This window comes from Lepisma saccharinum, chromosome 2, assembly GCF_977018435.1.
Source record: "Lepisma saccharinum chromosome 2, izLepSacc3.1, whole genome shotgun sequence".
Taxonomy (NCBI): Eukaryota; Metazoa; Arthropoda; class Insecta; order Zygentoma; family Lepismatidae; genus Lepisma; species Lepisma saccharinum.
In genome coordinates this window covers 8,908,323-8,920,911 of record NC_139230.1, presented here as the reverse complement: position 1 = coordinate 8,920,911, position 12,589 = coordinate 8,908,323, and the positions used below count along the sequence as shown (strand labels likewise).

General features: G+C 38.1%; 1 protein-coding gene across 2 annotated transcripts in view; it reads right to left on the bottom strand.

Moving 5' to 3' along the window:
• The window catches only part of nompA (no mechanoreceptor potential A), a 109,266-nt gene extending 98,148 nt beyond the window's left edge, over positions 1–11,118 (bottom strand). For both annotated transcript variants that reach the window (XM_083117025.1, XM_083117026.1), the window contains exon 1: positions 11,047–11,118. The gene's annotated coding sequence lies outside the window, so the exon portion shown is untranslated. The remainder of the gene's footprint in view (positions 1–11,046) is intronic.
• Positions 11,119–12,589: the final 1,471 nt, after the last annotated feature.

The window sequence follows — 12,589 nt, the reverse complement described above, 5'->3', positions numbered from 1 at the left end:
CGCATTGCGGAAGAACGCACCTGACTGCGTGCTCCACTGGACGTCAGGAAGTGTCGCGCAGGGGGATGGGGATTGTTTCACCCCGTTACATCTCCCAGAAAAGGAACCACCGAACTGTAGACGCACAAAATAAACGACGAAAGCATTTCCTGAGTACGAGCCACGGGACACAAAGCAGCGAATATTTGTGCGTGCGTGCGTGTTCCTGTGTGTGACGGTGGTGGCATGGAGGAGGACACGTGTGTCGTACTACGGTCATTCATGTTGGACGAAAACTTAGTTTCTGAGGTCACCAGGAATCCACATACAGTAAGAGTAGTCGCGACAATTCGAGGTGGACGGGGGATAAAAGGGGTGACCTTCGCTGTAGGCACTGAAGTGTCAATCTCACTTCCCCGTAGAACACCCCACGCCGACATCCTTGGCAGAGTTGTTAGCGCAGCACGCTACGACGCCAAGGGTCCCGGGTTCGAATCCCGGCCTGAGTGTCCTTTCATCAATTCCATCATCCTCACCTTTGCGATTAGCCAAAAGAGGCAGAAAGTGAATTAACCAAATCAATCAATTAAAACCGTATTACACCCTGGTGAACTGCATTTCTGCAGGCCAACGAGGCCCTGGCGTCTGGAAGTACGACCAGTATAATTCTCTGTAGAGTTGTGTGTTGCCCTTCCTTTTTTTCCTTACATGTGCTGAGTGTCCCTTTACAGCCTTTTGGTCTGGGTAAGGATATTTTAATTCTCAGAGACACGTTGCTTTTAGTTTTTCTAAAGGGCTAGATCCCGCATAATGTGATGGGCGCAAATAGCCTAAGTGCTGATGCACCGAATCATTTAATCGAGGTGGACGGGACCAAGAACACCTTCAATTACAAAAATCTCTGGCGCTACGGAATAACCCAGGGAAAATCTGAAGAGACGAAAGAAAAAACAATGTAACAGAAAACTATAGTATGTAAACAATGGGATATACAGTTTATTATGAACGTTGTTTGATTGATTGATTGGTTATTAAGCGTCGCTTTACTGTCACTACCGCTTCAAACGCACCGAAGGTTTATACGGAACATCGGATTATCGAGATTCTACTGTACTTTAGGAGCGATCCGATTGATTGATTTGGTTTATTTTACTTCGCATTTCTGCCACTTTTGGATAATCGCGAAGATGAGGATGCGTGATGATATGATGAAATTGATAAAGGAACACTCATGTCAAGGCCGGGATTCGAACCCGGGAACCCTGGCGTCGTAGAGCGCTGTGCTAACCACTCCGCCACGGAGGCCGGCTTGAATTCCACGCATGGATCCATAGTTTCTGCAAGCCTACCACATGACTTTGGTAGAAAAGGATAATTTGTTATTCAAAATTTGCATTGAACTCAACATGGAGCAAACAGGGTAAATTAACCTATGTAAGATCTGAACCAATCAAGACAATAAATAATTGACTACGAAACAACAACTTCATCCAGTATGCTATTTAAGATTCGCAATTGAATTTAGAGGATGCATAATTAATGCAAGAGACATTTGATAACCTGTTTTAGAGCCCGAACAAATATTAAAATAATATTTCAAAGACATATATGTATCCTCACGATGATACAATATCAATAAGAAGTCAGTGGCGCCAACTTCTGAAAAACATTGGATATAAATCCAATCCTTTATTACTTTCATAATAACGACATTGCCACGGATATTGTAAATTATATGGAACCCTAACAGGTATCAAATTGGGGATCTAACAAGTGATTATGAACAGCAATTAAGTTAGGATGATAATTCTTTGTGTGTGAAACCGTGTCTTTCTTTTTTTAACGCGCGGACATTATTTACAAAATATAATACCAATTCGAGGAAAATTATTGGGTGAGCTAAGTCTACACAGGCCCATATAAGTTGGCACCACTGAATAACACGATAGAAGCTTTCCAGCGGTCTCACTCTTTTCGTTAATTTACGACAGGGTTAGGTCAAAGGGCACGGTTGCCAATGCAACCGTATTGAGCAGCACGTCGTCCTATTCATGGACGTGCATCCGGTTTCATATTACGCTTGGCCTTCAGTTCCCTGTCGAAACACCGACGAGATGTTCACTTGCTCTGCTTGGAAAGGTCGATACCGGTGACGTCATTCAGTCTTAACAGTACAGTATTGTTCGATAAATGCGTCTACCCTCAAGACTTCTACTAGAAGCACCCCCACATGCCCTAACTACTTAGTTCTCAAACAAGGACGTATTTAGGGGGAGGTTCAGGGGGTCCGGACTCCCTTCCCCGAAAAACTTAGTAAGTAAAAAATTAAATAATGAAATAATAATAAAAAAAACGAATAGGCCTATATTTCTTGTTTAATCTAGGATTATTTATTTCCGCCAAACTCATTGGAAGGCAAGAATTATATTGTGATCATACGATTTTGAATGACAGTACCAAAGAAGATTTATGCAAGATTTATTACTACAGTACATATAACGTAACATTCATAAAATATCAACAGGAACATTACTTGTCGTCAACTGGATCTAACATCCATTCTTTACATTCGATAAATTTTCAATTCTTTATCTATTTGACATTAATTTCCTTTGGCAGGGGCAGTTTTTTTTCCTTTGTTGCAAAATTTTGCCGACCTTAACTACGCATAAGTTAGATAATTAATACGTACTGTGATATTACTAATTTTATACCGTCCTTTAACCTATTCATGTAATACAAATACATTAATTAATTTGAATATTTTAATTAATACTATTTTAATTAATTTAATTTATTTATAGTTATTTTAGTTTAAACATTATTATTATTATTATTATTATTATTATTTTGAGACATTTGGTTCGGACCCCCTTGAAACATATTTCTAGATACTTGCCTGTTCTTAAGTCATTCTCCGACAGGATGTTTAGAAATAAGTTCTTCACCAGACTGAGTATAAACAACTGGTTATAAATTGTATCCATAGACAGTGGGTGCCCAAGATTTTCGAAAGGGGGGTTACGTATACATTTTTAGTAGTCAGCCTTCACTTCGCCATTTTTTCCTGCTTTTTGCGTTCTTTTTTTAGGAATACTGAACCAAAGGGGGGTTACGACCCCCATCAACCCTCCCCTTGGGCACGCCACTGTCCATGGACGTCCGCAGGGTTTTTTGCCAGTGAGAGGGTAGCAAGGAATTTTTCAAAGAAAGTGAGGCGGGGGCGACAATAGCATATTTTCCCCCATAATAGCATTACCCCCCTCAAAAATACTCCTTCAGTTTCAAGTTATGTTCCTCCAACGCCCTTATAATAATTAACATAAATTACTGTCACTGGAATCAAATTATATGTGTGAAATACATACTTTTTTTTGTCGATATTCATTTTCCACGGGGTAGGGGGATGTCTCCCCTTGCTCCCCTTCCGGACGGCCATGATTGTATCATTATTGACGGTTTGTTGGGAGGCAATGGAAGGACAGCTACAAGAAATTGAAACGTCCATGGCCTTCATTGAAGGTACCATACTAGAATTCGCCTGGAGTGTGTAAAACTCGAATGCACGAACCATTACAGATAGCAATGGCAGAAAAGCGCCGCACAAAGAAGGAAATGGATTAATTGAAAAGTTTAATTAAGGTGGGAAAATACTCTGAATTTCATTGCTTAGCTGACATCCGAACTCAAGTATCGATAAGTTTCGATTTCAAGAGGAGTAGAGAATCGAAACGAATACCAATTTCCCGTGATTAATACTTAATTCTCACAACATCAAACACAAGAAACTGCCTGTAATATCGGCACTAGAGCACAAAATAACGTACACCCTGGACTGCAATTTCAGGCTAACGAGGCTCTGGCGTCTGGACCCGCAACCGGTATAATCCTATGTGGGGCTCGTGTTGTTGCAGCAGATAAGTAAGTGGTTTAGAACCGACTGCGAGTCCAGTCCTATTCTATTTCTGCATAAAGTGAACTTAAAACTCAACTCAGCCCATGAGTCAGGTCATCGTGGGAATGGGTGTTCTTTGTGAATGCCCCTTCATCAATTTTATCATATCATGATTCATCCTCATCGTCGCGGTTAGGCAAAAATCGCAGAAAGGCGAAGTTAAATAACAAAAATCAAATGAATGAAAGCATTTCAAACTTCCTAACATCGTAGGTGAAAACCAGCCTTTGTTCATAAAGTTCGTTTTCGAAAAGATGCTGAAAATGTGCGTATTTGAATACCGAAACACCCATGCAGCTCTTGTGAATTGGTGCGTAGCACCACAAAGAAGCACAGTCAGCAATACAACAAAGCGGAAATTGAAGAAAAATTGTCGGGTCTGGTGTGTGCTGCCATCTGTTGGCAACGAGTTAAACTAGTTTCATATAAATCTGTCATTGTCACCACGCAGTTTTTCTCGATTGTCGTCCGGTGGCGCATCAACTAGAGATTAGCTACATTTGGTGGGAACTGAACATAGCTCGATAGGCGATAGCTTAGCCGACTACGTGGGTGCTCCGGGGCTCGAGCACCCACATAAATAATCTTGTGGGTGCGCCGCACCCACAAGATTTTTAGTTTGATAAAAACAAAATAAAATAAATATTTCTCACTTGCCATTATCAAAAAATAATAAGCAATTAAACATTGAGATGGAAGTTAAAATTACTTACCTCTAAAACATTATTGTTTCAAATGTGTTTGTGCAAAGACAACCAAGCAACACATTCCCCCCTTCCTTGCCTGTCTCTGGCCAAGTCAAAGGCAGTCCCCACAATAACAATGGAAGTGTATTGTATTGTGAATAGAATCCCGTCTTCTCGGCTTGCTTCGATGTTTCCTTACAAGTGACACACTACAATACGCCCACTCCATTCGTCAACAATTGTTTTAAAATAACTACTTGCAGATAGTGAGCACTAATAAAGAATAAACCGAATGGTGATTCTTCGTGAATTAATATAATTTTTAAGACATTCGCCAAAGAGGCGAGCAGTGTTTCAATCGCTACAAGAAGACAACGAAGATGGTGTTGTAAAAAACATTCCCAGACTGACTTTGCGACCATTCTGTCCCACAAGGTGGTGTGTGAGGGTAAAATCACTACAATCGTTGGAAAGTAATTATGACGTTCTCTTGAAATTTTTGGAAGATCTGTCAGAAGAAAAAAGTGAAGTCGGTGGGAAGGCTAGTGGATATTTTTCAAACCTACATCAATTCAGATTTCTTATTTTCCTGAAAATGTTAATTTCAGTTTTCGGCAGAATTGAACAACTTCATTCTTCTTTTCAGAAGAAATCATTGTCATACCGAGAAATCAAAACTTTGGTGGAAACTTTGTCTGCAAGTTTAGCTTCACAAAGGGATATATTTTTTGAGTTGTGGAATGAAACCATGAGGAAAGGGAAGGAATTGAACATTGATAAACCAGTTTTGCCTAGAAAAAGCAAGATGATAGAACGCTACGACGAAGGTAGTGATCCTCATACGTATCAAACGCCGGAGGAAATGTACAGACAAATATTTTTTGAAATAATTGATGTGGCTGTGGATTTGCTAAATCGTAGATTTCAAACAAAGGTTTTGGAACTTATTTCACAATTTGAAGCTTTTGCTATCGGTCAAATTGGTGCTGATCGAATTCTGCAGTTCTATGGGACATACTCTGATAAAGACAAGCTAACATTGCACAGGGACATGTTTCTAGATGTGTGCAGAACGAACAAAGAAAAAGTGGCCAACTTGTCAGACATTACAAATATTTTAAGTAGAGAAAACAGTGGTCGTATGCGTGAAATGCTCACAGAATTTGTGAAGTTTGTACGGGTGATTTGAACTATACCTGTTACTTCTTGTACCTCTAATCGGTCATTTTCAGCACTTAGACGATTGAAAACGTTTTTGCGGTCAACAATGACCCAAAAAAGATTGAATGATTTGGCAATTTTGCAAGTTCATAAAGAAATGACTAAAAATATTGACATTACCAAAATTGCAAACAAATTCATAAGTGCAAATGACGTAAGAAGGAATGTGTTTTATATTGAAAGTTAACATGTTATTATTATTATTATTATTATTATTATTATTATTATTATTATTGTTTGGTACATAAAGTTAGTCATTTTGTAGTTTCTGTTCACAACAAAATCCTTGCATAGTTCTTTCTGCAATACAATTAAAATTATTTGCATTTATGAAGATTTTTTCATTTTAATTTGTATGAATGTGGTATTTTCTTTTAGTAACGTGTTGATAATATCATTGCCTCTTGCAATCATTGTGCATGTAAGTTGTTTAAAGTATAAAATACTTGATAATTGCAGATCTAACCGCCATTGATATGCACCCACAGAAATTTTGGAATGTCGGCGCCCTTGGTTTTAAGTCTACTTTATACACAGTAAGGCTAATCGGAACTGGACCGTTTAACCCTAGAAAGCTAAAGCTCGGTCAAATTGACGACGCCTAAATACAAAAAGGTATCCCCCACCCTTTCTTAACATATGATGCGCTTGGCACCCTCAGTACCTTCAACTGGCCTTGAACTGGGGAGGGAGTGATACTGTCTGGGTTGAATTGCTGTTCAGTTGACAAATTATTTGATATTATTTTATCTGCATTGCAACAAGAGGAAAAAAAAACCTTTGGTATCTTGCAAAACAAAAATTTTAAAAAAGAGGGTTTTTTAGCTTGAGACAACTCATGGCACAGCATCCATCTATCAAACTTCCGAATAACCTATGATAACCATGAAACGAACAGAAGATGACAAGAATGAATTGCAGCCATTGTTCCAAAACAATATGTGAAGAATACCAAACAAATTGCTATTTTAAATCTAACTACGAACGTTAAATCATGTCAAAACTTTTACTTGTTTGTTACTAATACTATCAGAAACAAATTATGTTAGTAGCCAATTTTATAACCAATAAAACTCTTCCTATAAAGCTAAAGAGTAAGGTCGTCAAAGTGACCACGCCTTAGCTTCAGCGTTACTGGTTTTCCACCTTACCTCTCTAGGATTAAAGTGGGATCCAAACCACTGTTAGTTCGGAGGGTCGTAACTTCAAAACAAAGCCTCCAGGAGCAAAGAATTGTTTTTAAAGAACTGTTTATCTTGAAGTTCACTCACTTTAAAAGTTTGGAAGGGTTGAATGGCGACAGATTAATCATTCCTGGCTTCGATCCCAGGTGGAGGTACATTGCACTGTGGTTCCGATCCCACTTTAAACTGCAAACTAGTCCTGATTAGCCTATTTGAGCACAAAACAAGCATCGACAATTTTCTTTACACCAATCGAATTTATCGAGTGTTATCTGTACGCTAGTGCCGCCACGCGGCTGAAGTCAATAAACCTCAACTCTCTCGAAACTTACCTCCTTTCTTTTTACATTACAACAAACTGCTCAGAGATACGTACATTAATCTCTTGTAGTTAACGGTTTACTTTTCTGGCATTTCAAACGGATCACCCTGTATATAAAAATAAATTTCAAGGTAAAAGACTGACACAATTGGCAACGTATGAATCTGGATTTTCTGAATCAAAGTTAGTGGAATAGTGCTTGATGAGGTAACAGTAGCGGTGAGTGGGTTTGGGGGCAGTTGCCCCCTCCACTTTTTGTCCAACACTATGGCCTCTAAATGTTAATTCTTGTCTACCAAGAGAAAGTAAACTGTACTTGCCCCCAGCTTTGGCACCTAACCGCAGCCATTGTGAGGTAAAATTTTGCAGACAAATTTTAAAGTTGAGAAACACAAGTATTGTATATTCGCAGTCTAAAGACTCATTCAAACATTGCTCTTCACTAATAAATAATTTTGATCATCAAATATTGACATTTTTCTGGAATTGCTCTGTGTAGGATCCAAGATATAATTCACGGACTCTTTTTCTGATGAAGATATATTCCAGTCACTTGTTACACACATTATTTAAGGATGTTAAACCACTCAACTTATCGTGGAACATTTGGAGATTTGCGATATTAAATAGCGTCAGTAGAATATCACTTATCGGTATCTGTCAATTTTATATTGGTATACTATCGGTATCTGCAAAAATTGCATACGTATATTATTAAGCAAGATGTAGTGCAATGGACTTGGGTTCGATCACTTCGTACTTCCTGCATTTTATAAGGACTTTGACACTGTTCATATTTTTTAACCCTTAAACATTACGAACTGTAATAGCTCTCGATACAGATCATTAACCTCTTTTCAATAGCACTTCGGGCAAAGGCATTTTGCTGCAGCGGAAATAGGATCGGTAGGCATTAAAAAAGGCCATATCCGGTACCGTAAGCCCACGACTGAATCTAGGATTCAATGTACGAAGAGAAAAAAATGACATCCATATTTACTATTTCCTTTCATGTGCGTGGATTGTACTTTCTATATGGAACGGATGAATACAGGGCGTCCCAAAAAATTGAAATAAAATTTGTAGGTTTGGTGAAACAAATTAGAAGGCATTTTTAATTGTGCCTTGTGGTTAGGTCACTTTATGCCAAGCTGTATTGAGGTAAGTGATGATGTAATGAAATACGTGGATGAACGGTTACAAAGAACACCCATGCCCAGACCGGGATTCGAACTCTGGGTCCCTGGCGTTGTAGCGGGTTGTGCTAACCACTCCGCCATGGAGGTCGGCATATGTTTTTGTAATTGCCTCTTCATCCATCTCTCGTATTACCATTCACCTTCATCGTCGCGATTAGCAAAAGGTGGCAGAAATGCGATGTAAAACAAACCAAATCAATCAATCATCCTGGCTGAAAATGCAATCTAAGTACTCATATTGGTGCGAAGTTCAAATATGTGAGACAGGAAACGCACCTTCTTCAATTTATACATCACTCAGCTTCGAAAAATTGTCGTCCAGTTATGGGAGCCCAGGACCATTCTTGTCAATGATGTTAACAAAATAAGACCCAGTTTGACATGTAGCCGTGGCAGCAAGCTCATGTGTGGGGCCCTACACGCTCGTACCACCTATGTGCAAAATTTCAGCTTGGTAATACGCCCAACATCGATAATATAGGGAGCCTTATCTCCACAGTATGGAGTCCACGCACTTTATGGACAGTCCAGTATCTACGCCCTACCAGAGGCGCAACCACGAATTTTTGTCTGGGGGGGGCAAGTACCAGAATAAACGTACCAATAATAATAATAATAATATTAATAATAATAATTTTAATAATAATAATGTTAATAATAATAATGTTATTATTCTGAGATGGATGAATTGGTTGTGTAATGTTATTATTATAACATTATAATTATTGCTGTTATTATTAATTTGCTTTATTTTACTTCGCTTCTTGTGCCACTTTCGGCTCATTTGCGAAGATGGGGATGATGAAATTGATGAATGGACACTCACAAACATCCATCCCCAAACCGGGATTCAAACCCGAGACCAACATTATTATTATTATTATTATTAGTAGTAGTAGTAGTAGTAGTAGTAGTAGTAGTAGTAGTATCAAAGATGTTATTACCCTTGAAAATTATGCAAAAAGGGGGTAGAAGTTGGTGCTTAAGCATTTGTGTTCGAACAAAAGATTTCAATTATTTTTTCAACACGTTCAATTTGACATTAATAATGGAGAACAAGCACACAAACTATTTTTTGAAAGACAGAAAATGCTTGATAAATGCATTCTAAATATAATTCTTTTATACATTAACATGTATAACTTTCATGCACGATATATGTTTCACATATATGCAACATGGAGGGTATTCAAAGTTTCTTTAATACATATTACATACAACATATATTATTTGAATACATTACACAACCAATTCATCCACCTCACAATAAACCAACAGCAAAAATTACATTAATTTTCTCTCAATTGTGCATGCTCCCTTTCCTCAAAACAATTGTTTATGTATTTAAAACAAAATCAATTAAGACCTGTCTTATTTCTCTGTCTGGTAATTTGCAATGCATTACAGAGAAGAAAGATATATTGCGAGCGAAGCGATCAAGAACATTTTTGGATCCAAATTTTTTTGCCGGCTGAAATCAATATTGACTTAATAGGGCGTAAATAACTTCACGAGACGCGAACGCATTGTCTCTTTTACAACTTTGTCCCTCCCCGATGGTGTAATGGTAACATCGTCGCCTTGTGATCAAGGAGTTCCGGGTTCGATACCCGGTGGAGGCACATGGCACAGTGGTTCAGATCCCACTTTAAACTGTAGGACCAGTCCCGATTAACCTTTCTGTGCGTAAAGTGGACTTAAAACCACAAATCAATCAATCCATTTTTAAACTTATTTTCATTTAGATCGTTCGACACCCAGGGCCGACTCCCGCAGCCCCTAGCTTCGGTCCTTAACTTGATAAGACTAAGAAGCGTAGGTATTGCGGGCGAAGCGAGCAAGAAAATTTTACGAAAAGTATTTTTATTTGCATAAAATTTGAAGTTGTGGGCGGTAATTGCCCCCTGCAAGTACACTTGGTCGTCAATGTTTGGCCCCCCTGCCCCCCTAGAACTCATTTCCGTCCAAGGTTGGGGGTAATGCCCCCTGCCCCCTCCGTAGTTGCGCCACTGCGCCCTACGGGAAAGGACAATTTAATGTGTTCCGAATTTAATGGAAGTTTAGATTAAGGAACATATACAAACTGTTTTCAGGCATTTATTTTCTTCGTCTGTTTCACTGACGACAAGTTTGTATAGACTTTGTATGATATGAAACATAGGCAACCGTTATTGAACTTTTCAGTCTTCGCGCAGATGTCTTTTTACAATATGGAATGTGTGAGAAATAGTGTTTGTAAACTTAGTGTCCACTGTAGGTTTAAAAAGATTTTATACACCATCCACTCTGACATAATGAAAAAAGAGCGATGAATGCAAAGAAAGATGGGGAAAATAACAATCAAAACAAAGAATACTTCCCCTTCCCCTCCCGTACTAATTAATCGGCACACTACTGGTGTTCATTATGCGCAGAATATACTTAATTATAAGTAATATGCAATACCTGAAGATTAATTCTTTAGTTAAAATATACTGAAGATCAACTTGCATATACTTACACATATATCATAGTCCTGGAGCGGGGCTTAATTTTCTTCAGTTCCGCCAGTTGTTGCGTGCCAATTATCTGTAATGGATATTAATAAATGGAATAAAATTAACAAATGGAAATACTACCATAAAACATATTGAATGGCGAATGTATTTAAATGAAGCTCCAAATAAAATTATTTGGTAGAATTATAAATACAGTGGAACCTCAATGTAACCTGAATTTTAAATTTCACATATCATACATTCATCTTTCATGGTCCGAATAAAGTTGCACGTTATAAAATTTTCCAAGATGTTAAGTTTTCGCCCATTTTAAGATTTTAGCCTTCATCTCCTGAAAACGCGAGATCTAGGCTTCATGTATTTGAGTGAAATTACAACAGTTGTTAGAAAAATACAAGTGAATAATTGACTTAAGTACTATAAAATCACTTGTACAGTCACTGACCTTCTGGCTCATAACAAGCCCACTGAAAGTCAAGGAGGTAATTTGTGACTGCATAGGCGTAACCTGGCGGGGCAGTGGAGGCACTCGCTCCTCAACATTTCCAGGTTTAAAAATGTACATGTTAAGTGTTTTTTTGAACTTCCTGGAACAGGAGGATCATGTTCTGCACACCCTCCCCCATTGGCGTACGCAGAGGAGGGCTGATGAAGCTACAGCCCCTTCCGAAATTTTAAGAAAATCAAAATTTTCTAATTAAAGCAGTAAAGATCTCGTGGAAAAAAGTCTTAAATTCAAACTCCGCTTAAAATGATCCCCGATTACTATTTTTGTCTCTCAAGAACTTTTAAAACGAATGTTAAAATGGATAATACGAAATATGTTGTACTGTATCTTCCCTCGTAGAACGCTGCTATATAATATCTATCCACCTTTACAATTCCCGCCCCTCCGAAAAAATTCATGCATACGTCAGTGTCCCCACCCCCCTCTAGTTGGACTTCAAATTACTCTTTTGCGCGACTGTTACATACGAATAGAATTATCATGTGGTGGGCGAATGGATATTATAGAATGAACAGCAGTGGAAGACACACACATTGTATTACAGTTTCAAGGAAGGTAAAATGGATTCGCATGCATTATCAGTTATCTCATCGATCGAAACCAAGTGCAAGGCGCATTGAATATTTTCGTGTTCCGCATTCCCTCGGTTTCAAGGCTATATCGTATAGTAGTCACCATTCTTGCGTTCAAAACCTGTGATAACTGCCAACAAATTCTTGATATGGAGATAGTAAATCTCTATCATTTACACTTCCGCGCTTGCGGAAATTCCCACTACATTCTACCAGCAGAATAATCGTATTTAAGATTAATTTTTGTGGGAGGGGGATAATTTACAGAGTTCAATATTTGTTTATTACTGGAAAATAACTATACTATTTTTAATATTAATATATTTGTAGATATAAAATTACTCAAAATTCTTTTAATTTACGAATTTTTCAGAAAACTGTGAATATAATTATTAACTTAACATTGATAATAAAGATATGATGGTCCTATAGTTAGGAATTAGATTGAAATTATTGTGAAGTTTA